At 47.8% G+C, this 23,029-nt stretch overlaps 1 non-coding gene across 7 annotated transcripts in view; it reads right to left on the bottom strand.

Annotated features, from left to right (window-relative positions):
• Positions 1-6,745: 6,745 nt before the first annotated feature.
• Positions 6,746-23,029, bottom strand: part of LOC137418148 (uncharacterized) — a 29,738-nt gene continuing 13,454 nt past the window's right edge. For 2 of the 7 annotated variants that reach the window (XR_013621978.1, XR_013621977.1), the window contains exons 2-6: positions 19,907-19,971; positions 19,609-19,768; positions 8,065-8,222; positions 7,690-7,944; positions 6,746-7,441 (exon numbers count right to left, since the gene is read on the bottom strand). This is a non-coding gene — a transcript (uncharacterized LOC137418148). Of the gene's footprint in view, positions 7,442-7,689; positions 7,984-8,064; positions 11,089-19,608; positions 19,769-19,906; positions 19,972-23,029 lie in introns of those variants that run through there. The other 5 variants (XR_013621980.1, XR_013621979.1, XR_013621981.1 and 2 more) reach the window with 4 other exon arrangements.

Raw genomic sequence — 23,029 nt, 5'->3', positions numbered from 1 at the left:
CACACCCTGCACCAAATTTCGTCCGAATCTGTCCACAATTTTGTGAGATATTCTGTCCACAATTTTAACAAACAGGGGTGAAAACAAAACCTCCTTGATGATCCACCTTCGGTTGTGGAGGTAACAAAAGGTGAAAAGGGTTGAACATCACCCGAAATTAACTTTGTTCATTACACAAGCAGAAGAATCGCAAAAGGGTCTTCGGTCTGTCTAATTTGTGTGTTCAGTCACCAAGCAGCTTGCTATCGCTTGCCAAGCCAGCTGTTCCATACCAACGGTTTTGATGAAGTGCTTGATTGTGTGTTTAAACCACTTGGCGAGCACTCTGCAATAAACTTTTTGTTCTTCCACGAGCCTCGTCCATGTGAACAAAAACAAATAAATAAACAAGAAAGACGTTGTGCAGAGCACAATACTTGATAAAATCCACCCCCAAACCCACCCCAAAAAATTTGCCATTGAGACATCAAATTGTTCATTTCATTGAGTTTAAAGTTGAGAATCTTAATCATAGCTCATTGAATTTCAGATGAAAATTGATGATTTTGAGAGTTTGACCTTTAACCTTTTGACCTTAAAATAGTTGATTTCCCAATTCAGTGAGGCACTTTGCAATTGCTCTTTAATGTTCAGGTTAATCAGATGAAAATTGATGAATTTTTAGACAAATTGATGATTTTGGAAGTTTGACCTACAGTTGACATTTGACCTTTCAACCTTAAACAAGCACAAAATGTTTTAATTAAAACAAAAGCCGCGTCGATGTTACACAATGCCTAGATGCAGCTGTACCTATAACGTCGATGTTATAGGCACAGGACATTCCTATTGATTCGATTACTTGATGTTATTTTTCCATGCCACGACCATGCCGCGACCATGCCGCGATTTAAAATATATATATATCTCGGCAATTTCCCGTGTGTAGCGACACGTGAACGAAGCTATGCTCCTCTCTCCACATTATTGTGACGACGTATAAATTAAATATTTCATCGTGACGATTGTCATCAAATGGACGAATTTTTAATATATCTCGGCATTTTCCCGTCTGTTATTTCAGGCGGTGTATGACTGACCATGCCGCGATTTAAATAAAATATATATATCTCGGCATTTTCCCGTCTATTATTTCGGGTGGTGTATGACTGAGCATGCCGCGATTTAAAAAAAATATATCTCAATGGACTTGAAGTTGCACGCCTTGGAGAATTCATTTCGTTCTATAAACGGCAACTTTCATCGGATTTTCTTCCCGTTTTTTTTCAACCGAGTCTAAAACTATGTTAGCGACTGTGAAAAATGAAATGATATATCGAATTTGATTTGAAAGAAAACTGTGTGAGAGAGCAAGACACCACAGGCCTACAAAACAGGCCTCAAAGCTATGCGAGTTAATAAAATGGTGGATATTTGTTTATATGAATCCTCTCCCAGAATGGGTGGAGCTATGGTTCCCAGAATGGGTGGAGCTTTGAGGTTTTGTCTTCTCTGCAAGAACAACAACAAGAAGAACAAGAACAACAACAACAGCAGAGGGCACTCGATGAGCAGCGTCTGTGACGTGGCTAAAAATAGTTAATTCCCCAATTCGGTGATTAAATATGCAAATGCTGTTCAACGTTTATGGCAATCAGTTGAAAATTGACTATTTTAGAAAGTCGACCTCAAGATGACCTTTGACCGAAAAAAAAAATCAATGGGCTTGTCTGTTGTGACTACCTCTACGACTTGGTAAAGTTTCCTGACGATCAGGGTAGAATTATAACTTGTGGGCAATTGACATAAAAACAGACAAACAAGAAATCTGTCGTGCATGGAACGATACTTGCGAAATCCCTAAAATAGGTTGTTGTCCTATGGCCGATGTTGACCTTTTGGCTTATGTTGACGTCAAAAATAATTGGTGGCTGAATTCATTGTCCTGATATGCAACTCCTATTTAAATTTCAAGTGAATCGGATGAAAATTGAGGATTTTTATAAATCTGCCAAAATTGTTGACCTTTGGCCTATCCTGACGTTTTGACCACAAAATTAATAGGTTTGCTTTTCCTTATGGCCAACTCTAAGATTTGGTAGGTTTTGTAAAGATCGGTGGTTTGTGCCCAGGGCCCCCAAAAAATGTTAATCCACCTCTGCCTGACTGACCACTCACTGACTGACTCACTCACTGTGACTCAATCACTCACTGTGAATCACTCACTCACTCACTGACTAATTGACACGCTCACTCACACAACGACTCATACTCACTGACTGACTTAATCACATACTCTCTGACTGTCTCTCTCACACCCACTCACTCACTCACGTACATACACATTGGCTCACACTGACTCACTCAACTCAATGACTGAGTCACACAATGCACTCACTGTCTGCCTCACTGACTCGCTCACTCACAGACTCACACTCACTCACTGACTGACTTCCTCATTGACTGACTGACTCACTCTGACTGTCTCACTTACACCCATTCACTCAATGACTCACTCAATTCACACTGACTGACTCTCACTCACACACACTCACTCTCACTCACTTACCTTCACTCACTTACCTACGGATGGACACTGCTTGATCGATATGTTTACCGGACTAAGGTCCAGGGCCCGTATTCATAAAGGTACTTAAGTCTAAGTTCAACACACAGTCACGTGAAAAAGTAAGTACACCCCATGTAAAGTTTTGACTTTTTCAACATATTTCAACATACAGCTATTTGATCTTCATTTCAACAATATTGATAGATAAAGGTGATGTAAGATAACAAATATCATGAAACATTTACATTTTGTAGTCCATTGTATAATTTAAATAAACATAAATGCAAATTTCACATGGGGAAAAAGTAAGTACACCCCTACATTTATCACTACTTCAAATACCTAAAATTAGAATCAGGTGCACCAGCTCAGGTGCAAATGAATAGAACATCGTTAGAGAGGATCTTGGAGGAACCTGTCTTATTTAAACCTCAGACATTTAGTTTGGGTTGCTCTGTTGTTGAAGTGTGTGGCGTCACCATGCCTAGATCAAAAGAGCTCTCTGAGGCCTTCAGAAAGAAGGTTATAGATGCCTTCGAGTCTGGGCAGGGGTGTATAAAGATCTCCAAACAATTTGAAGTCAATCATTTGACTGTCTGGAAGATCATCTACATGTGGAGAAGATTCCAAACAACTGCCAACTTGTTCAGGCCAGGCCGACCCAGCAAGTTCAGCCCAAGAGCAGACCGCAAGATGCTGAAAGAAGTCTCTAAGAACCCCAGAATGTCATCACGGGACCTACAGGTAGCTCTTGCCACTGTTGATGTCAAAGTGCATGAGTCTACCATTAGAAAGAGGCAGCACAAATTTGATCTACATGGGAGGTGTGCCAGGAGAAAACATTTGCTGTCCAGAAAGAACATCAGGGCAAGACTAAAGTTTGCCAGTGAACACCTAGGCAAAGACCAGCACTTCTGGAACAATGTGCTCTGGAAAGATGAGTCAAAGGTAGAGCTATTTGGCCACAGTACCAGAAGACATGTTTGGCGAAAACCAAAGATAGCATTTGACCACAAGAACCTGATACCAACTGTAAAGCATGGTGGTGGAAATATTATGGTTTGAGGCAGCTTTGCTGCATCAGGGCTTGGGCAGCTCACCATCATAGAATCCAATATGAATTGTTCATTGTACCAGAGGGTGCTTGAGGATAATGTGAGGCCATCTGTCGGAAAGTTGAAACTCAACCAAAGGTGAACCTTGCAACATGACAATGACCCTAAACATACCAGTAAATCCACCAAGGAATGGCTGAAAAGAAAGAAATGGAGGGTTCTGGAATGGCCAAGTCAAAGCCCGGATCTAAATCCCATTGAGATGTTGTGGGGGTACTTGAAACGAGCTGTGCATGCAAGAAACCCCTCAAACTTACAACCTCAGTTGTAAACTAAACCCCTCAGTCTTTCCCTCGCGGTCCCTATGTGCTGTCTTTGTCTTTCCCTCGCAGTCCCCATGTACTGTCTTTCCCTCGCGGTCCCCATGTACTGTCTTTCCCTCGCGGTCCCCATGTACTGTCTTTGTCTTTCCCTCGCGGTCCCCATGTGCTGTTTTTGTCTTTCCCTCGCGGTCCCCATGTACTGTCTTTCCCTCGCGGTCCCCATGTACTGTCTTTGTCTTTCCCTCGCGGTCCCCATGTACTGTCTTTGTCTTTCCCTCGCGGTCCCTATGTGCTGTCTTTGTCTTTCCCTCGTGGTCCCCATGTGCTGTTTTTGTCTTTCTCTCGCGGTCCGCATGTACTGTCTTTCCCTCGCGGTCCCCATGTACTGTCTTTCCCTCGCGGTCCCCATGTACTGTCTTTCCCTCGCGGTCCCCATGTACTGTCTTTGTCTTTCCCTCGTGGTCCCCATGTGCTGTTTTTGTCTTTCCCTCGCGGTCCCCATGTACTGTCTTTCCCTCGCGGTCCCCATGTACTGTCTTTGTCTTTCCCTCGCGGTCCCCATGTACTGTCTTTGTCTTTCCCTCGCGGTCCCTATGTGCTGTCTTTGTCTTTCCCTCGCGGTCCCCATGTGCTGTTTTTGTCTTTCTCTCGCGGTCCCCATGTACTGTCTTTCCCTCGCGGTCCCCATGTACTGTCTTTGTCTTTCCCTCGCGGTCCCCATGTGCTGTTTTTGTCTTTCCCTCGCGGTCCCCATGTACTGTTTTTGTCTTTCCCTCGCGGTCCCCATGTACTGTTTTTGTCTTTCCCTCGCGGTCCCCATGTACTGTCTTTGTCTTTCCCTCGCGGTCCCTATGTGCTGTCTTTGTCTTTCCCTCGTGGTCCCCATGTGCTGTTTTTGTCTTTCCCTCGCGGTCCCCATGTACTGTCTTTCCCTCGCGGTCCCCATGTGCTGTCTTTGTCTTTCCCTCGCGGTCCCCATGTGCTGTTTTTGTCTTTCCCTCGCGGTCCCCATGTACTGTCTTTCCCTCGCGGTCCCCATGTACTGTCTTTGTCTTTCCCTCGCGGTCCCCATGTGCTGTTTTTGTCTTTCCCTCGCGGTCCCCATGTACTGTCTTTCCCTCGCGGTCCCCATGTACTGTCTTTCCCTCGCGGTCCCCATGTACTGTCTTTGTCTTTCCCTTGCGGTCCCCATGTGCTGTTTTTGTCTTTCCCTCGCGGTCCCCATGTACTGTCTTTCCCTCACGGTCCCCATGTGCTGTTTTTGTCTTTCCCTCGCGGTCCCCATGTACTGTCTTTGTCTTTCCCTCGCGGTCCCTATGTGCTGTCTTTGTCTTTCCCTCGCGGTCCCCATGTGCTGTTTTTGTCTTTCCCTCACGGTCCCCATGTACTGTCTTTCCCTCGCGGTCCCCATGTACTGTCTTTGTCTTTCCCTCGCGGTTGTCAGCTCTTTCACGAGCCTCGATTCAGTATAGAAAAAAAAAAAAAAAAAAAAAACATCGCACAGCTGAAATAATTCTGCATGGAGGAGTGGACAAAAATTTCTCCCAGTCGATGTCAGAGACTGGTAGACAGTTATAAGAAACGTCTACTTGAGGTTGTTTCTGCCAAAGGGGGCAATACCACCTATTAGAGCCAAGGGTGTACTTACTTTTTTCACATGCGAAATTTGCATTTATGTTTATTTAAATTATACAATGGACTCCAAAATGTAAATGTTTCATTATATTTGTTGTATTATATCACCTTTATCTATCAATATTGTTGAAATGAAGATCAAATAGATGTATGTTGATACATGTTGAAAAAGTCAAAACTTTACATGGGGTGTACCTATTCACGTGACAGTAAGTACCTCCTAAATTAGGTTTTACGAATAAGTGGTATTCAATATGCTACTTACCTAATGTATTACACTCACCTTCATGCTTATATTTCAGACACCTCCAGGGGTGTATTAAATGAACGTAAGTTGGCCACACACTGTAAATTCTGTCCACTTTCGACCAGACAGCGAAGAGGAATGGCTGCATTGCTTCTGATAGCACAAGAACGGCTGGTTCGACGGCGTGCAATTCGTCGAGAACGTGTATTTCGTGACCGACTTCATCCGCTAGATGAGTCCGATGATGTCGAACTATACCAACGATACCACCTTGACCGTCAAATGATTTTGGATGTTATTGATGTTATTGGTGATAATCTTGATCCATTGACATTGCAAAACCACGCATTGCCAAGGGAACTTAAGGTTTTGGCAGTTATACGTTTCTATGCGACCGAAGCCTTTCAGCTGACAGCAGCAGATGCAGTGCATGTATCACAACCAACAATGAGTCGAGTTGTCTCTCAAATCACCCATGCATTGCTTTCTTTACTGCAGGCTGTCGTGAAATTTCCAAAGGATCGAGACATACCTACCATAGTTGAAGAGTTTCATGGAATTGCAAATTTCCCCGGTGTTCTTGGCCTAGTTAACGGGACACACGTTTGGATTTTAGGTCCCATCCAGCACGAGTGGCGATATGTTAACCGGAAAAACTATTTTTCAATAAACACCAAAGTAGTGATGGATGCTAGATACCGATTCATCAATGTCGTTGCCAAGTGGCCGGGAAGTACCCACGACACAGTTATTCTGAGGGAAAGTGGACTTTCCACAATATTCGAGGAACGGAATGGTGTTGAAGTGCTATTAGGTGACAGTGGGTACCCCATGCGACCATGGTTAATGACGCCATTTATCAATCCAAATACGCCACAGCAATGTTGATGCAATGGAGCTCACCACAAAACAAGGTGTTTGGTGGAAAGAGGAATGGGACAGTGGAAAAGATGCTTTTATTGTCTTCACGCGATGTTGAGATACTTGCCACAAAAATCTTGTGAAATCATTGCAGAGTGGCACTTCTTCACAATATTGCAATTGACAGAGCTTTGCCTGATTTTGATGAAGAGCCAATCGCACTGTGGCCGCAACCCGAAGATGACCCGGAAAATGTAATTGTTTTACCGGACAGGAACAATGGGGCTGCAAGAAGAGATCAAATTGTCAATGCTCACTTCTGATAGATGTAAGTGAAATGAAAAGCATAAAACAAATTTAATAATGCTCATTCTTGCATGTATTTCACATGTTCACCTTAGTCGTTGCAGTATTAAATCAAAGATTAGTGGAGACATGCGGAACCGGTACATCATTACTTCCATAGATCGCCGGCATGAAATTTCCGGGATAAGCTAATTTTTGTTTCTTCAATTGCAATTCCTCCATTTCTAACGACAGCTTGTTTTTTTCCAATCGCAGTTTTTCAATTTCTAATGTTGCTCGAGTCTTCTCAAGAGACGAAAGATCTTTGTGCATCTCTGTGATATCTCAGGCTTCATCAGCTTTGCGATTCGTTTTCTTTTCAGTTTCCTCGGCCAAAGGCGGGCATGGATTCGGCAATGTTGCAGGCAGTTTGCGGCTTCTCATTGCTGTGAGACGTGTCATGGAGGTGTCAATGTTTGTTGATGGACTGTAAAACAAATACCTTGTCAACTCGACCATCATTATAGGACATTCCATGGTATATCATATAGCCTACATCATTCTACCACTGTACATATCACCAAATAGGACAGCTACCTTGTATAAGTATACCTAATATAAGGATATTGTAATTTCTGATAAGAGGACAACCGGCAAGTGGGAGCAACACACTCTAAAGCAAGTAAGGAAGGGGGGGAGGGGGGTGATTTGTAGAATAAACAAATAAACACTCACCGGTACTTTTGAATGGTACTGGGAACAGCCGATGTCGATTTCGAAGGAGCATCCCATGTCAAAGGAGCATCCGGAGACAAAGGAGAATTTGGTGTCAAGGGATCATCCGGTAACTTGGCGTGGTTGGCATATCCTGCATCTTTTTGGAACTGTCCACACCACCTTTTATACCATGTACAGTTGGATCGTATTCTCGTAGGATCGCGCCGACCTTCTGCGATATTAGGGACGGCTGTGCTGGTGCTGGTCCACCTCCTATAAAAGGGAAAATGGTTTTGTAACAATAAAAAATTACTTTGCAATTAATGTAAAATCAACTACAATACAGAAACCAACTGAATAAAAATGGCATGACAAGATTGAAACCATTCTCACCTGTTTCAGGAAGTTCTTTTCTGTACGCTCGGGATTCATCCTTCATAACTGAGCACATGTTCTGCCATTTTTTCTGGTAGTCCTTGTCACTCCTTACCACGGTAGGATTTCTTCTGTTCATGGCCTCGGTTATCTTAACCCATGCGTCTTGCTTCTTTCTGTTCGAAACGGCGGCAGAAAACTTCGATACGATGACACCAATATGCTTTTCATACTCTTCGCACAGCCGAAATTTTTCAGCATCAATGAAATTTTCTTTCGCTTCGTGGACGTCATGTTTCCTGCCATGATGAAGTTGGAAAGAATGCCGAAGGTCTTCCTAACGACTTAGAACAGCATTAAATAATAGCATTTGGTTTTGAACCCAGAATCCCGTCCTTATGTCATGGCCCTCAGCCAAACCACAGAAACTGACACAATCGTGCAAGAAATGTGATCAATAACCCCAGCAACGGCCAGTCAAAACGGTTAGGTGTTATGCCTATATTTAGGTGTCACACTGAGTGAGGTGTAACACTTAAGGTCATTTTTGAATACCGACATAAGTCTTAGTCCTAGGTAAGTGTCACACATGGAGTTTAAGTGTACTTAACATAAGAACGTTTATTAATACGGGCCCTGAACTTTCATTGGTGTGTTCATTCGAAACTTTTTAGTTCTTGCCAAATCGAAGATTTTTCAACTGTTTTGGTTGATCTTGTGCGTTATTGTGAAAGAAATGAAGAAATGATTTGACCTTGGTGAAGATCTGGATTCAGATCTGGATCTGAGCATTTTAAAGAGATTCTTCACCATGGAGAGATCGGACAAAAACCGATATATAGCACGAGATGTGAAAAACCTGTGGAGGGATTAAAAGAAAATTTGGTTCTTGAGTTGGAGAAGAGACAAGAACAAGCGATTCGGTTTTGGTTCAAGTGGAATCCACATCCGAGCTCTTTGTGTCTGATCTAACAAAACAGAAACTGTTTACCTGGTGCAGGTGTGCTCATAACCAAGTGCTGTTCTAGTTGAGCTATGTTTCGCTTTTCATTACCGCTCAGGTAGTTTGGTTACATCATCATCCTCGGTTGAAATTTGTTTCTGATTTTAAAAACCGCAACGTTCTGCCAGAGTCTGAGGGGGTCTGTGGGAGGTTGAGCGACTGTTGCTCCTGATCCATTCACGGGTTATTCCATTTTCTCATGAACCTTCTTTTGTCATTGTACAATATATTATTATGTGCATTTGGTAAACAACATCGATTTGTATTAACAATAGCATTTATTGAATTTTAATTTGATGATTGTTGTATTTGTATACATTCAATGAGTTATTCATTATTCGACTTAACCTGCTTTTTTACCAATACTAACATCACCCTTTCATTTTATAAGAATCTCGTCCAGTTAAACATCAGGGAATTCTTTAAAAAAAAAATCGATTAATCACGTGACCATGCTTTCTTTCCTCGAGTTGGATCATTCCCTTGGCGCTGTTTATCACCACTCACAAGATGATGTCATTGAAAGAAAGAAATGTGATCATTAACCCGAACAACGGCCAGTCAAAACGGTTAGGTGTTATGCCTATATTTAGGTGTCACTGAGTGAGGTGTAACAATTAAGGTAATTTATGAATACCGACATATGTCTGAGTCCTAGGTAAGTGTCACACTTGGAGTTCAAGTGTACTTAACAAAAGAATGTTTATGAATACGGGCCCTGGACTTTAGTGCAGTGAGGTTTTGTGATCGAACATTGTCCATAGGTAAGTGAGTGAGTGAGGGAGTGAGGGAGGGATTGAGTATGAAAACACTTGTCATTATCGCTTGAACCAAACACACGATTTTGATTAAACTTGGACATGAGCTTCATATCTGATGCCTGATGAAGGTGAATTAATCACATCAAAATCTGCCCTCAATAAGGGGAACTACGGGGGTTTTGACCCCACAAAATAGGGATTTGTTCTCTTCTCCGAAACTACACACACAATTTTGAAAAACCTGATCACAACCTTCATCAACCATGATGTACCAAAGTTTGTTCACAGTATTAAAAAAAAATCAGTCTGAGAGGGTCTGTGGGGGGTTGAGCGACTGTTGCTCCTGATCCAGGTGAGTTTCAGGACCCGCGGTCCTATTTTATTTAAGTTTCCCTGGATTGACCCAATGGTTGATCGATCCAAAATGGAAATGATTGAATTATTTTGTCCAGCCTTTCATAATGTTAATTCGTCAGTTGTTTTTATCATAACAATGAATAAATTATTTGAAGATGGAAGTGAGAACAACTCATTCATCTGACATGTTTCCATGTGACGCATCACTGTGTTATCAGTGTGTGTGTTTCATGTACAACACCTGGAAATATTAACCAAACGTTTCTGCTTCGTTTGTGATGATCCGTGAACACTTCACTGTACAGAATTTATTTTAACAACTTTTACACAAAGATTCTCCACTTTTACAAACTATTAAAACTACAGTCCATGAGAAGAATAAAACAATGAATCAATGATCAGTAACATCGACTTGGATGTTAGGTTTTGCACAAACACCAAGTTCCTGATTCTTCACAATCTCAATTAATGACCTCATTCACCTGTAAAATGTTTGTTTTCGGCACAAAAAGAAGATTTCTCTCCCTAACTGGCCGGTTCCCCTACACTCCCGGAATACAACTTTGTGGATTTCATGTTATGAATTTTACAATTTATGAAAAAGGATCATAGTAAAGCGCGGCGTTATGCGCGCTGCTTGCGAGCAAGGAGGAAGCTGACAAGCGGTAACTTATAAGCGTCTTTATTTCAGGAGCTCACTATAACACTGGCGCGCTCCGGGCTGCGCGCCCGGTGTATATCATGAGGCCACGCCTACCCCTCGGGCGTGACCACCGCCCACTTGGTGCGCGGAATGATGTCACCACGCCAATGGGCTTTTGTGTCCGCCACACGCGCCCCCCAAGAATTCCCGCGCACCTGGAGGGCCAGTTTGCGGGGGCAGACGAATGACACGGCCGAAGCGCCCCCTGGCGATCGGCGGCGTCCGGGGTGCAGGGATGCCAGGTGGGATGCCCCTGGCTGCCCCTGGGATGGGTGCAGGACCGGGGGACGGCGTGGCGGTGGGGCTGGGCGGTGCCGGGGGTCCGTCCGCAGGGGGGCGGCCCTGACGTGGGGGTCGGGCCACTGGCGGTGGATGGTCCACGTCGAGGTGGGCTGGCTTGAGGCGGTCTACCGAAATGCGGTCAGGAGTACCGCCAATGTCCAGGGTGAAGTGCTTCACCCCGGTCTCCAGCACGCGGAAAGGCACGTCGTACGGGGGCCGCAGTGGTGTCCGGTGGGCATCGTGGCGGACGAGGACGTACTCCGCCGTGCTAAGCTCCGGGGCGACGTGCATCGTAGGGTGCTTGTGTAATGCCGTTGGCACCGGGGCGAACCTCTGGGCGGTCTCTTGCAGAGCGGAGCGCTGCTGTGCCGCGGACCATGGTGCCGTGGAGTCGGGGAGGAACTCGCCCGGCACCCACAGCGGTTGCCTGAAGACCAACTCCGCCGCGGATGCACGCAGGTCCTCCTTGGGCGACGTCCGGAGGCCCAGCAGGACCCAGGGGAGCCTGTCGTCCCAGCCGCCGTCACGGAGGGTGGCCCGGGGTGCGGCCTTCAATGAGCGGTGAAATCGCTCACACAGGCCGTTAGCCTGGGTGTGGTAGGCCGTGGTTTGGTGCAGCCGGACCCTGAGCCCCTGCGCGACCGCCCCCCAGAGCTCCGAGGTGAACTGGGGGCCGCGGTCGGATGAGATGTCTGAGGGGGCGCCGAACCGGGCGACCCAGGTGGCGATGAAAGCCTGCACGACATCGGCCGCCATTGTCGACGCCAAGGGCACGGCCTCCGGCCACCGGGTGGTGCGGTCCACCATGGTGAGGATGTAGGTGAAACCCCGCGAGGGGGGCAGAGGTCCCACCAGGTACACGTGGACGTGGTCAAACCGGCGTTCCGGCACCGTGAACAGGGCCAACGGGACCTGGGTGTGCCGGTGCACCTTGGCGCGCTGGCACGCGAGGCACGTCCTGGCCCAGCCGCGGACGGCCTTCCGGAGGCCATGCCAGACGAACTTGTTGGCGATCAGCCTTTGGGAGGCCCTCGCGCCCGGGTGGGACAGGCCGTGGATGGCGTCAAACACCTGGCGCTGCCAGCCCGCGGGCACGATGGGGCAAGGACGCCCGAGCGAGACGTCGCACAAGAGGGCCATGCCCGCGCCGTCGAACGGCACCTCGGTGACGCAGAGGCCCGTGACGGCGGTCCGCAAGGCCTGGACGTCGGGGTCAGTGGCCTGGTCCGCTGCCATCTGGGCATAGTCGATGCCGAGGTGGACTGTGTGGGCGACGGCCCGGGAAAGGCAATCCGCCACCGGGTTGTCCTTCCCCGCGACGTGCTGGATGTCCGTCGTGTACTCGGACACGGCCGAGAGGTGACGCTGCTGCCGGGCCGACCATGGCTCGGTGACCTTGCCCATCGCGAAGATCAGCGGCTTGTGGTCGACGAAGGCAGTGAACGCACGGCCCTCGAGCAGATGGCGGAAGTGCCTGACCGCCAAGTGAAGCCCGAGCAACTCGCGGTCGAAGGTACTGTAACGGCGTTTGGGCGGGCGAAGCTGCCGGCTAAAGAACGCCAGCGGTTGCCAAGCTCCACGCACCCATTGCTCGTGCACCGCGCCCACCGCGTAGTCCGAGGCATCGGTGGTGAGGGCAATCGGTGCATCGGGTGCCGGGTGCGCGAGCATGGTGGCATTAGCCAAGGCGAGCTTCGCGCCCGTGAATGCCGTGTCCATCTGCTCGGTCCAGGTAACGTCGCCTTTGCCCGGCTTACCTCGGAGAGCTTCGTGCAGGGGGCGCAGGAGCTGGGCGATACGGGGCAGGAACCGATGGTAAAAGTTCACCATGCCCAGGAACTCCTGCAGCCCTCTGATCGTGCGGGGGCGCGGAAACCCCTTCACCGCCTCCACCTTGGCCGGCAGGGGGACGGCTCCGTGCCTGGTGACACGGTGCCCCAGAAAATCGATTATGGTGGCGCCGAACCGGCACTTTGCGGGGTTCACAATCAGGCCATGCTGGCCCAGGCGTTCGAAGAGTGTGCGGAGGTGGCGTAGGTGCTCTTTGCGGGATGCGCTGGCGATGAGGATATCGTCCAGGTAGACGTAGACAAAATCCAAGTCGCGCAGGACACTGTCCATCAGTCGCTGGAACACCTGAGCCGCATTCTTCAGACCGAAGGGCAAGCGCAGGAACTCGAAGAGTCCGAATGGCATGATGACCGCCATCTTCGGGACGTCCTCTGGCCTGACGGGGACCTGATGGTAGCCGCATATGAGGTCCACCTTCGAGAAGAAGGACATGCCCGCTAAACGGGCGGAAAAGTCCTGAATGTGGGGGACGGGGTAACGGTCGGGAGTCGTGGCATCATTGAGACGATGATAGTCCCCGCACGGTCGCCATCCCCCGCCGGGCGTCGGCACGACGTGCAGCGGCGACGCCCAAGTGCTCTCTGAGCGCCGAACGATGCCGAGTCGCTCCAGGGTAGCGAACGCCGCTTTTGCCACCACCAGCTTCGTCGGCTCGAGGCGGCGTGCCCGGGCATAGACCGGTGGCCCAACGGTGCGGATGTGATGGGCCACCCCGTGCTTGACGGCCCCCGCCGAGAAGGTGGGCCGCATGAGGGCCGGGAAGCCGGCGAGGAGGCGGGTGAATGCGTCCGCTGCCGGAAGAGTACAGACCAACGTGGCCGGAACCGAACCGTTTGGCAAGCCGCTTGGCAAGCCGCTCGTTGAGCTGCTCGACGAGCTGGGCAACGCACAAGTGAGCGAGCTGAACGTCTCGGCCTGGACAAGACGTCTGCGCTTGACGTCGACGAGGAGCCCATTAGCGCACAGGAAGTCCGCACCAAGCAGTGCCATGGGCACGTCGGCGGTGACAAACGTCCATCGGAAAACCTGCCCTCCGAACCGCAGAGAGAGGCAGCATTTTCCATACGTACGGATGGGCGTCCCGTTCGCGGCAAGCAGCGCGGGGCCCCCACCCGCGGCGTGCTTGTCTGACGTGCCGGCGGGAACGACACTCACCTGCACTCCCGTGTCGCACAAATAACGGCGCCCGGAGAAGGTGTCCGTTATGAACAGCAGGCTGCTCGAACGGCCGGCGCTCATCGCCACTATTGAGCGCCGGCCCGGGCGTTTCCCGACCTGTTGAAGGAGCATGGCGGATGACACTGCCGAGCTTCGTGGCCAAACTTGGCGTGGAACCAGCACCAGGTGGTGGAGCTGGAGGAGCGCGGCTGGCTCCGCCAGGCCGGTGGAGTTGGCGGGTTTCCCCGCGGTGGCGGTTTTCGCCGCGGTGGTGGGCGGGGCGTGGCGGCGGTCACGAGGTGCATATCAGCATGCTGCGTATGCTGTATAAGCTGATGCTGTGGATCAGCAGCATCAGCAGCATCAGCAGCATTAGCCACGAGGGCCGTGATGGCCAGGCCGACTCTCGCCCGCGTGTCCGAAGCGGCGAAGTACCTGTCCGCCTCGGCTGCCAATGCTCGGGGTTCCGTTAGCCCGGTCCCGGCCAACGCGAGGCGAACCTGCGCTGGAAGTTGGCGACGGAAAAGCGCCCGGAATAGAGAACCGGGGGCTTCGTCGCCCAACAGTGACAGCATATGGTCCATTCGGACCGACGGGCGCGTGTTGCCGAGCTCGGGGAGATCCAGAAGGCGTTCGGCCAATGCGTCGTCCGTGAGGCCGAACGTGGCTAGGAGTAGCCGCTTGAGTGCCTCGTACTTGTGGCCGTCCGGTGGGTGGCGAAGGACGGACACAACTCGAGCGTCCGTGCCGGGCCCAAGGGAGGCGACAACGTGGCAATAGCGCGTGTCATCGCTGGTGAGGCGCCGAAGCTGAAATTCGGCTTCGGCCTGGACGAACCAGACTTCGGCCTGAGCCTCCCAAAATTCTGGAAGTTTGATGAAGTTGGCCATGGCAATGGCGTCGCGTGTGGAAGGATCGCTCCAGCAGATCCAACGTCGAGGGGGTCACCAGTAAAGCGCGGCGTTACGCGCGCTGCTTGCGAGCAAGGAGGAAGCGGACAAGCGGTAACTTATAAAGTTATAAGCGTCTTTATTTCAGGAGCTCACTGTAACACTGGCGCGCTCCGGGCTGCGCGCCCGGTGTATATCATGAGGACACGCCTACCCCTCGGGCGTGGCCACCGCCCACTTGGTGCGCGTAATGATGTCACCACGCCAGTGGGCTTTTGTGTCCGCCACAATAGTAATGTTTGGCTTGTATTTCTGGTCCATAATGTTTCTTTATCATAACAAAAGTAACTAGAACGGCGCCTGGTAGAGCACATACCGCCACCAAGCGGAACACCTTATGTTTTGTATCCACTGAAAGACAGGATCTGGATCCAGACATGAATCAAAGTCGAATCGGTTTGTTATTGTCACCTAACCAACTCATTCAACAAGTTTTGTCATGACTCATTCACAACTTTTTGAAAAATCGAATGAATTCGTCCTTGTCACACACCCAACCTATCCACAAAATTCCATCTGAATCGATCCCCAACGGTAGACAATATATCGTTTTTGGCCCCAACTTTCAATGATGATGAGTCAGTTAAAAATTCTCTGGATCTGAATTCGGATCTTCACCAAAATCTTATGAATCCATCCTTGTCACACACCCCACCTATCCACAACATTCCATCTGAATGAATATGAATATGAATATGAATATGAATATGAATAATATGATATGATAATATGATAATAATATGATAATAAATAATAATATGATAATATGATGAATAATGAATATGAATCCATTCCATTCCTTCAGAGGTGGAGGGAAGAAGTGGAATGGAAGAAAGTTACTTCCTGGAAATTTATATTTCGGGAGTAGAACATATTGTTACGTTTGTGGGAATGTCAATCATTTAGGAGTCGTGTTGTTTAGGGTGTATTGCATAGAAATGCCAGTTCAGCTATGGATCCCCAAATAGGACCTTTTCGTATTTTTTTCCCTTTTTCTTAAAGTTTACCACATATCCACTCCCTTTACCTCACGTGATTTTGTCTGTTGGTGGTGGTGCAAAAAGCAGCTTAAGAAAGGATTCAACCCTTTTTCTTTCAAGCAAGAAAGTGTGGGAAAAAGCATAAGAGGAGGAAGAAGAGCGTCTCTTGGCAGTGCAGTAAAAAAAAAAAGGAACCTTGCTTGTGGTGTGAACGGCTTCATTGAGGTGTTGTTGTGAGGGACTCGATCTCTATGAACCTTCTGAAGGATTTAGTGTGCATAAAGCAGGTGGACAAAAAGGAAAATAGTATATTCTGTGGAAAAAGATGCTTCTTGGGTCTCTGAGGAAACCGAGAAATGCTTCATGCTGTGAATGGGTTCGTCATGTGCTACATGAAGGAGTCGATCTCCATGAACTTCCTGAGGGATTTGTTGTGCTGTATGAAGGAGGTTGACGAAAGGAAAGGGCTCAAAGGAGAAAGGAATTGCAGAGTGTGATGACTGGTCCATTCACATGTGTTCCTGCCAAGACCTGCTCTGACGAACTTTGATGAACCTTTGTTCCCACCAAGCCCCGCTCTGACGACCTTTGATGAACCTTTGTTCCTGCCAAGCCCCGCTCTGACGAACGTTGATGAACCTTTGTTCCCGCCAAGCCCCACTCTGACGAACGTTGATGAACCTTTCTTCCCGGCAAGCCCCGCTCTGACGAACGTTGATGAACATTTGTTCCCGCCAAGCCCCGCTCTGGTGAACGTTGATGAACCTTTGTTCCTGCCAAGCCCTGCTCTGACGAACGTTGATGAACATTTGTTCCCGCCAAGCCCCGCTCTGACGAATGTTGATGAACCTTTGTTCCTGCCAAGCCCCACTCTGACGAACGTTGATGAACCTTTGTTCCCGCCAAGCCCCAATCTGACGAACGTTGATGAACCTTTGTTCCCGCCAAGCCCCACTCTGACTAACGTTGATGAACCTTTCTTCCCACCAAGCCCCGCTCTGACGAACGTTGATGAACATTTGTTCCCGCCAAGCCCTGCTCTGACGAACGTTGATGAACCTTTGTTCCCGCCAAGCCCCGCTCTGACGAACGTTGATGAACCTTTGTTCCCACCAAGCCCCGCTTTGACGAACGTTGGTGAACCTTTGTTCCCGCCAAGCCCCGCTCTGACGAACGTTGATGAACCTTTGTTCCCGCCAAGCCCCGCTCTGACGAAGTTTGATGAACCTTTGTTCCCGCCAAGCCCCGCTCTGACGAACGTTGATGAACCTTTGTTCCCGTCAAGCCCCGCTATGATGAATGTTGATGAACCTTTGTTCCCGCCAAGCCCCGCTATGACGAACGTTGATGAACCGTTGTTCCCGCCAAGCCCCGCTCTGACGAACGTTGATGAACATTTGTTCCCACCAAGCCCCACTCTGACGAACGTTGATGAACCTTTGTTCCTGTCAAGCCCCACTCTGACGAATGTTGATGAACCTTTGTTCCTGCCAAGCTCTGCTCTGACGAACATTGATGAACCTTTGTTCCCACCAAGCCCCGCTATGACGAACGTTGATGAACCTTTGTTCCTGTCAAGCCCCGCTATGATGAACGTTGATGAACCTTTGTTCCTGTCAAGCCCCGCTATGATGAACATTGATGAACCTTTGTTCCCACCAAGCCCCGCTATGACGAACGTTGATGAACCTTTGTTCCTGTCAAGCCCCGCTCTGACGAACATTGATGAACCTTTGTTCCCGCCAAGCCCCGCTATGACGAACGTTGATGAACCTTTGTTCCCGCCAAGCCCCACTCTGACGAACGTTGATGAACCGTTGTTCCCGCCAAGCCCCGCTATGATGAACGTTGATGAACCGTTGTTCCCGCCAAGCCCCGCTCTGACGAACGTTGATGAACCTGCTCTTCAAACAGGCCTGAACCCCATTCCATTCCCATACTCATATCCTGTTTTATTTCAATTCCCTGCAAATATTATCTTACTATAATTCACCAAATGTCTGTCCGTCTGTCTGTCTGTCTGTCTGTCTTTTCTCAGGTACCGCAAAAACGGCTGAACTGATCGCAACGAAATTTTGGGTGGGTAATCCTGAGACCCCTTGGAGTAAAATATGCTATATTGCTTTCCAATTTCAGGTTTGGTCTCCAGCATTTTCAGGTTTGGACTCCCACCTAACGTTATTTTCCCGGGTACCACAAAAATGGCTGCACCGATCGCAACGATTTTTTGTGTGTATCCCTGGAACCCCTGCAGCAAAATTGGCATAATGCAAATCTTCCAATTACAAGTTGGGTCTCCAGCCTAACCTTATTTCCACACACCTCTGGATATGCTTCTTTTTCTTTCGACCTTACTGGTTGTGATGTGAAACGCAATCGATTCACAACTCATAACACCCAGGAACATATCGTGCTTGCCGACTCCGTTCACATCACTTTGGGGTACACTTGACGTAATTATAATTCATGGACTGGTGTGTGTTTGTGTGTGTGTGTGTGTGTGTGTGTGTGTGTGTGTGTGTGTGTGTGTGTGTGTATATATATATATGTGTGACTTTAGTGTTTGTGTGTGTGTGTGTGTGTGTGTGTGTGTGTGTGTGTGTGTATATGTGTGACTTTAGTGTTTGTGTGTGTGTGTGTGTGTGTATATGTGTTTGTCACGCTACTCCTGCAGTTCTGGGTCAATCACACCCACACTTGCAACCATAGGTGTAGTTTGGCTTCTCTATTTGGGGGAGGGGGGGGGGGGGTAAGGGCTTAATCTTATTATAATAGAGTAAACGTATATGGTTACGTCGGTTTGTTTGTATGTATGTATATATGTATGTTTGTTTGTATGTCTGTATATATGTATGTTTGTTTGTATGTATGTATGTATGTTTATGTGCGACCAAAACGTCTTGTTCTTCGTCAAATATAATGACCACCCTCTTAATTTACGGTTAGACTGCTGAGACCCATCAGAACTTTGATGACGCTTTAAGTTCCCTGAGACCCTTAAGAACACCAAGACCCTTTAAGACCCCAAATACCCTAAAAGACCCAGAAGAGCCAAAACACCTTGAAGACCCCAAAGACCCTTAAATACTCTGAGGAACCAAAAGACCCTTAAGAGACAAAAGCCCCTGAAGACACCAAAGATCCGAAAGACCCAAAATACCCTTAAGGGCCCAGAGGATCCAAAAGACCCTGAAGATGAAATGGCCCTAAAGACCCAAAACACTATGAAGACCCAAAATACACCAAAATGGGCAAAGACGCCTATCCCTCTGAAACGACGTGTGGTGAGGTGCCAGAGCGCGCCGAGTCACGCCAGTATATACAATGAAAATGCACGGGGGGTGGGGGGAGGGGCTAAGGGGGCACATTTCGCCATTTATGGATAATTAATAATTAATATTTTAGTAGTTCCAACACCAACAAAAAATCATCTCCATTGCCTCCCCATCAAACCACCACCACAAATTGCCTGTGCCCACGAAACCGTTGGCTTAACTGTGAACTTAACCATTCATACCACAAGTATTTTCACAAAGAGACTCGACAAGACCGGACAATGGAATTTTTCTGGGTGAGGCTTGCGTGGTCCGGTTCCCGAGGTCTTTGCAGCTCTCGCTCATCTGATCTATCTCCACAGTGCATGCAACACAGAAAGGGTTGGGTCGCATGTGAGTATTCTGAGGGGAGGGCGGGGGGGCGACAAGCAAGGAGAAGATTCCAATGATGGACCAGCAAGAGGGGGATTCCAATCGACCGATGACCAGCAAGAGGGGGATTCAAAATCGACGGACGACCAAACTCAGACACTTTCGCACCTTTGATGGGGCTTTGCATGCCCTGTTGGCTTTTCGTCATGTCTGGATTTCTCACCATCTGGAACCTGCATGTCAGAATCGCTTCATAGCAGGGACACCAGATTACACATTCATGCATCTCTGGTACGGGATTTAAAGCAACTTTAGACAAATTAACGAAGGGCAAAAAGCCAATATGAAGATTAAGATTAACGAGGCAGTTTTAGACGATACAAAATGGGGGAGTGACCTTTCACCCTGTCCTTACATATCCCAACACGTTAGTCCTCCGACACAAATAACACTCTTTATGCTAAACATTTAAGAATGAAATAACGACGCAATATTGTGTCCTCCTTTCTCAAAGGTGCGCTCCAGACCTGGGGGCAACATTGGGGCCCAGCTTCTGTGGAACTGTGAACAATTATATATTTAGTTGGTGCCAAAACTCTTTCAATTAAACAAATAAAATATCAGGCCTCATTGTGCTGGAATCAACAGGTTGTATGATAAAACACATACATAATAAAGTAACAGTCCCTACTTAGTCAGGTTCACTTTGTTTTTTCGTGCAAATTTTTGGAATATTCAGAGAATGAGGAATCCAAAAATTAATGTTTGCATTTGCGTCGACACCTTTGTGAAAATGACACTCAGGACAGTGATGAAGATCTGTAAAAGCATATTCCTGAACGGTATAGACCTAGTAGATCCTGTGTATAGGACTTTTAGTTCAACCTGACACTAACCAGGCTGCTTTCTTGCTTAATAAACCCATACCTATAACTTCAAAGGACTTGCAATAACATGTATTATATGTAATACAGTTATATCACAAATATAAAGACAATGGTTTTCAATTACCTTTGCTTGTTGCTTTTCTATAATTCTGGGCACTATTTTGAGGCCTTTATTGGATTCCTTGACCCAGAAAACATAGGATTAGCATATTCAATGAAGTTTCTAGGTTGACGAGAAGCCGAGACAGCGCAAAATATGTATTTTATGGCGGCCATTTTGAAAATCCAAAATCTGTGTCTGTGCAAATGCCAACATTGATTTTCGGATTCTCAATGCTCTGATGATTCCAAAAAATGTAAACGTTTGCTAATCTCCAAAAATTTTGAACGAAATTATATTTGTTAACAGAGTGAACCTGACTAACTGATCCCTTCCCCAAACAGCCTTTTATTTCCATATTTGATTATACTGTAGATTAGAAGTTACCACATTCACTTCTGCCTATCGAAACATGTCGTGGATCACGATATATTAAATAATTCTGCAACTGCAGTGGACGGTGCCAGGCTGTCTGGCCCAAACCAGGGTTTGTTTAGACATTTTGGGCTGGGTATTCAGGAAGCCTTGAGAAACCATTGTTTTACTTCCAATGGAACGTGTGTGCAGATGTCTCCCTTCACCTGTACCCTACTTCTGGTCATTAAGTTGTTATCCAGCTCTCCTGATTGGTTGACCTCTGGATAACATTGCAAAATGCCTTGAGTGTCCACCCTCCCCTTTTCCTGGAAAACTAGCCACAGAGCAGTTTCTTATCTTGTGCCTGTGAAACCCTTTGATTATTACCAGATGTTGTCCCACTTCACCCGAACCCATTCATGGTTTTGCTATAACAACCCTCTGATGCGAGCACAATATCACAAAGAGGACTGTGCGTGGTTTTTCCTTGTACTTTGTGTTGTTAAAATCGTTTCTCCATGCGCATGAATAAACGATTCAAACTCTGAACTTGAAGAACTTCATTTCTTCGACACTTCCAATGCCATGCACTTTTCCATCTATTCCGATTCCGCGTGTATACATGGTTCATGTCTACTCCACATACCGGGAAACTTTTCTACTCATTCTCCTGCCATGCACATGCTTTACTGAACGGTTACTAAATACAGATGAAATTTCTGTAGAATGAAGAATTGACATTTTACGTTTCAACACCAACCATAAAATACCCATCCCTTGCCGACGCATCAAAACCCAACCACAATGTGCACCCATAGCAACCCGAACGACACCGCACACACATCCACGCCACAATCTGAACCTGCCTCACCACCCACAGACCCACCCCACAAACCCAACCACAATGTGCACCCACAGCAACCCGAACGACACCGCACACACATCCACGCCACAATGTGAACCTGCCTCACCACCCACAGATCCACCCCACAAACCCAACCACAATGTGCACCCATAGCAACCCGAACTACACCGCACACACATCCGAGCCGCAATCTGAACCTGCCTCACCACCAACAGATCCACCCCACAAACCCAACCACAATGTGCACCCATAGCAACCCGAACTACAGCGCACACACATCCACGCCACAATCTGACCCTGCCTCACCACCCACAGATCCACCCCACAAACCCAACCACAATGTGCACCCATAGCAACCCGAACTACACCGCACACACATCCACGCCACAATCTGACCCTGCCTCACCATCCACAGATTCACCCCACAAACTCGACCAAACCCCATGAACAATATCAAATGCATTCTTCAACTAGAACTACACTCGATGGAGCGCATACCTCCACCAGGCTGAATAGTTCACATTTTGCATCGCACTAAAAGACAGGATCTGGATTCGGACCTGAAACAAAATATGATCAACTTGTTCTCGTTACCTACACAACTCATCCACCAAATTTGGTCATGACTTGTCCACAACGTTTTGAGATATCATGCTGTAGGTCGTTTTGGTCCCCTCTTTCAATGGGGAAGAATCAATTTTGAATTTTTTAAAAATCTCATAGCAGGATCCTCACCAAAATCCAATCGTTTGTATTAGTTACACACCTAACCTGTCCAGAATGCTTACATTCACAGGAGTTCGTGCCCCGTGCATAACCCCCAACTAACATCCCCAACCACAGGAGTTCGTGCCCCGAACATAACCCCCAACTAACATCCCCAACCACAGGAGTTCGTGCTCCGAACATAACCCCCATCTAACATCCCCAACCACAGGAGGTAGTGCCCCGAACATAACCCCCAACTAACATCCCCAACCACAGGAGTTCGTGCCCCGAACATAACCCCCAACTAACATCCCCAACCACAGGAGTTCGTGCTCCGAACATAACCCCCATCTAACATCCCCAACCACAGGAGG

Source organism: Myxine glutinosa, chromosome 1 (assembly GCF_964187855.1).
Source record: "Myxine glutinosa chromosome 1, kmMyxGlut1.1, whole genome shotgun sequence".
Lineage (NCBI taxonomy): Eukaryota > Metazoa > Chordata > Myxini > Myxiniformes > Myxinidae > Myxine > Myxine glutinosa.
The sequence above is the reverse complement of the archived record's forward strand: the minus strand, read 5'-3'. Positions and strand labels throughout refer to the sequence as shown.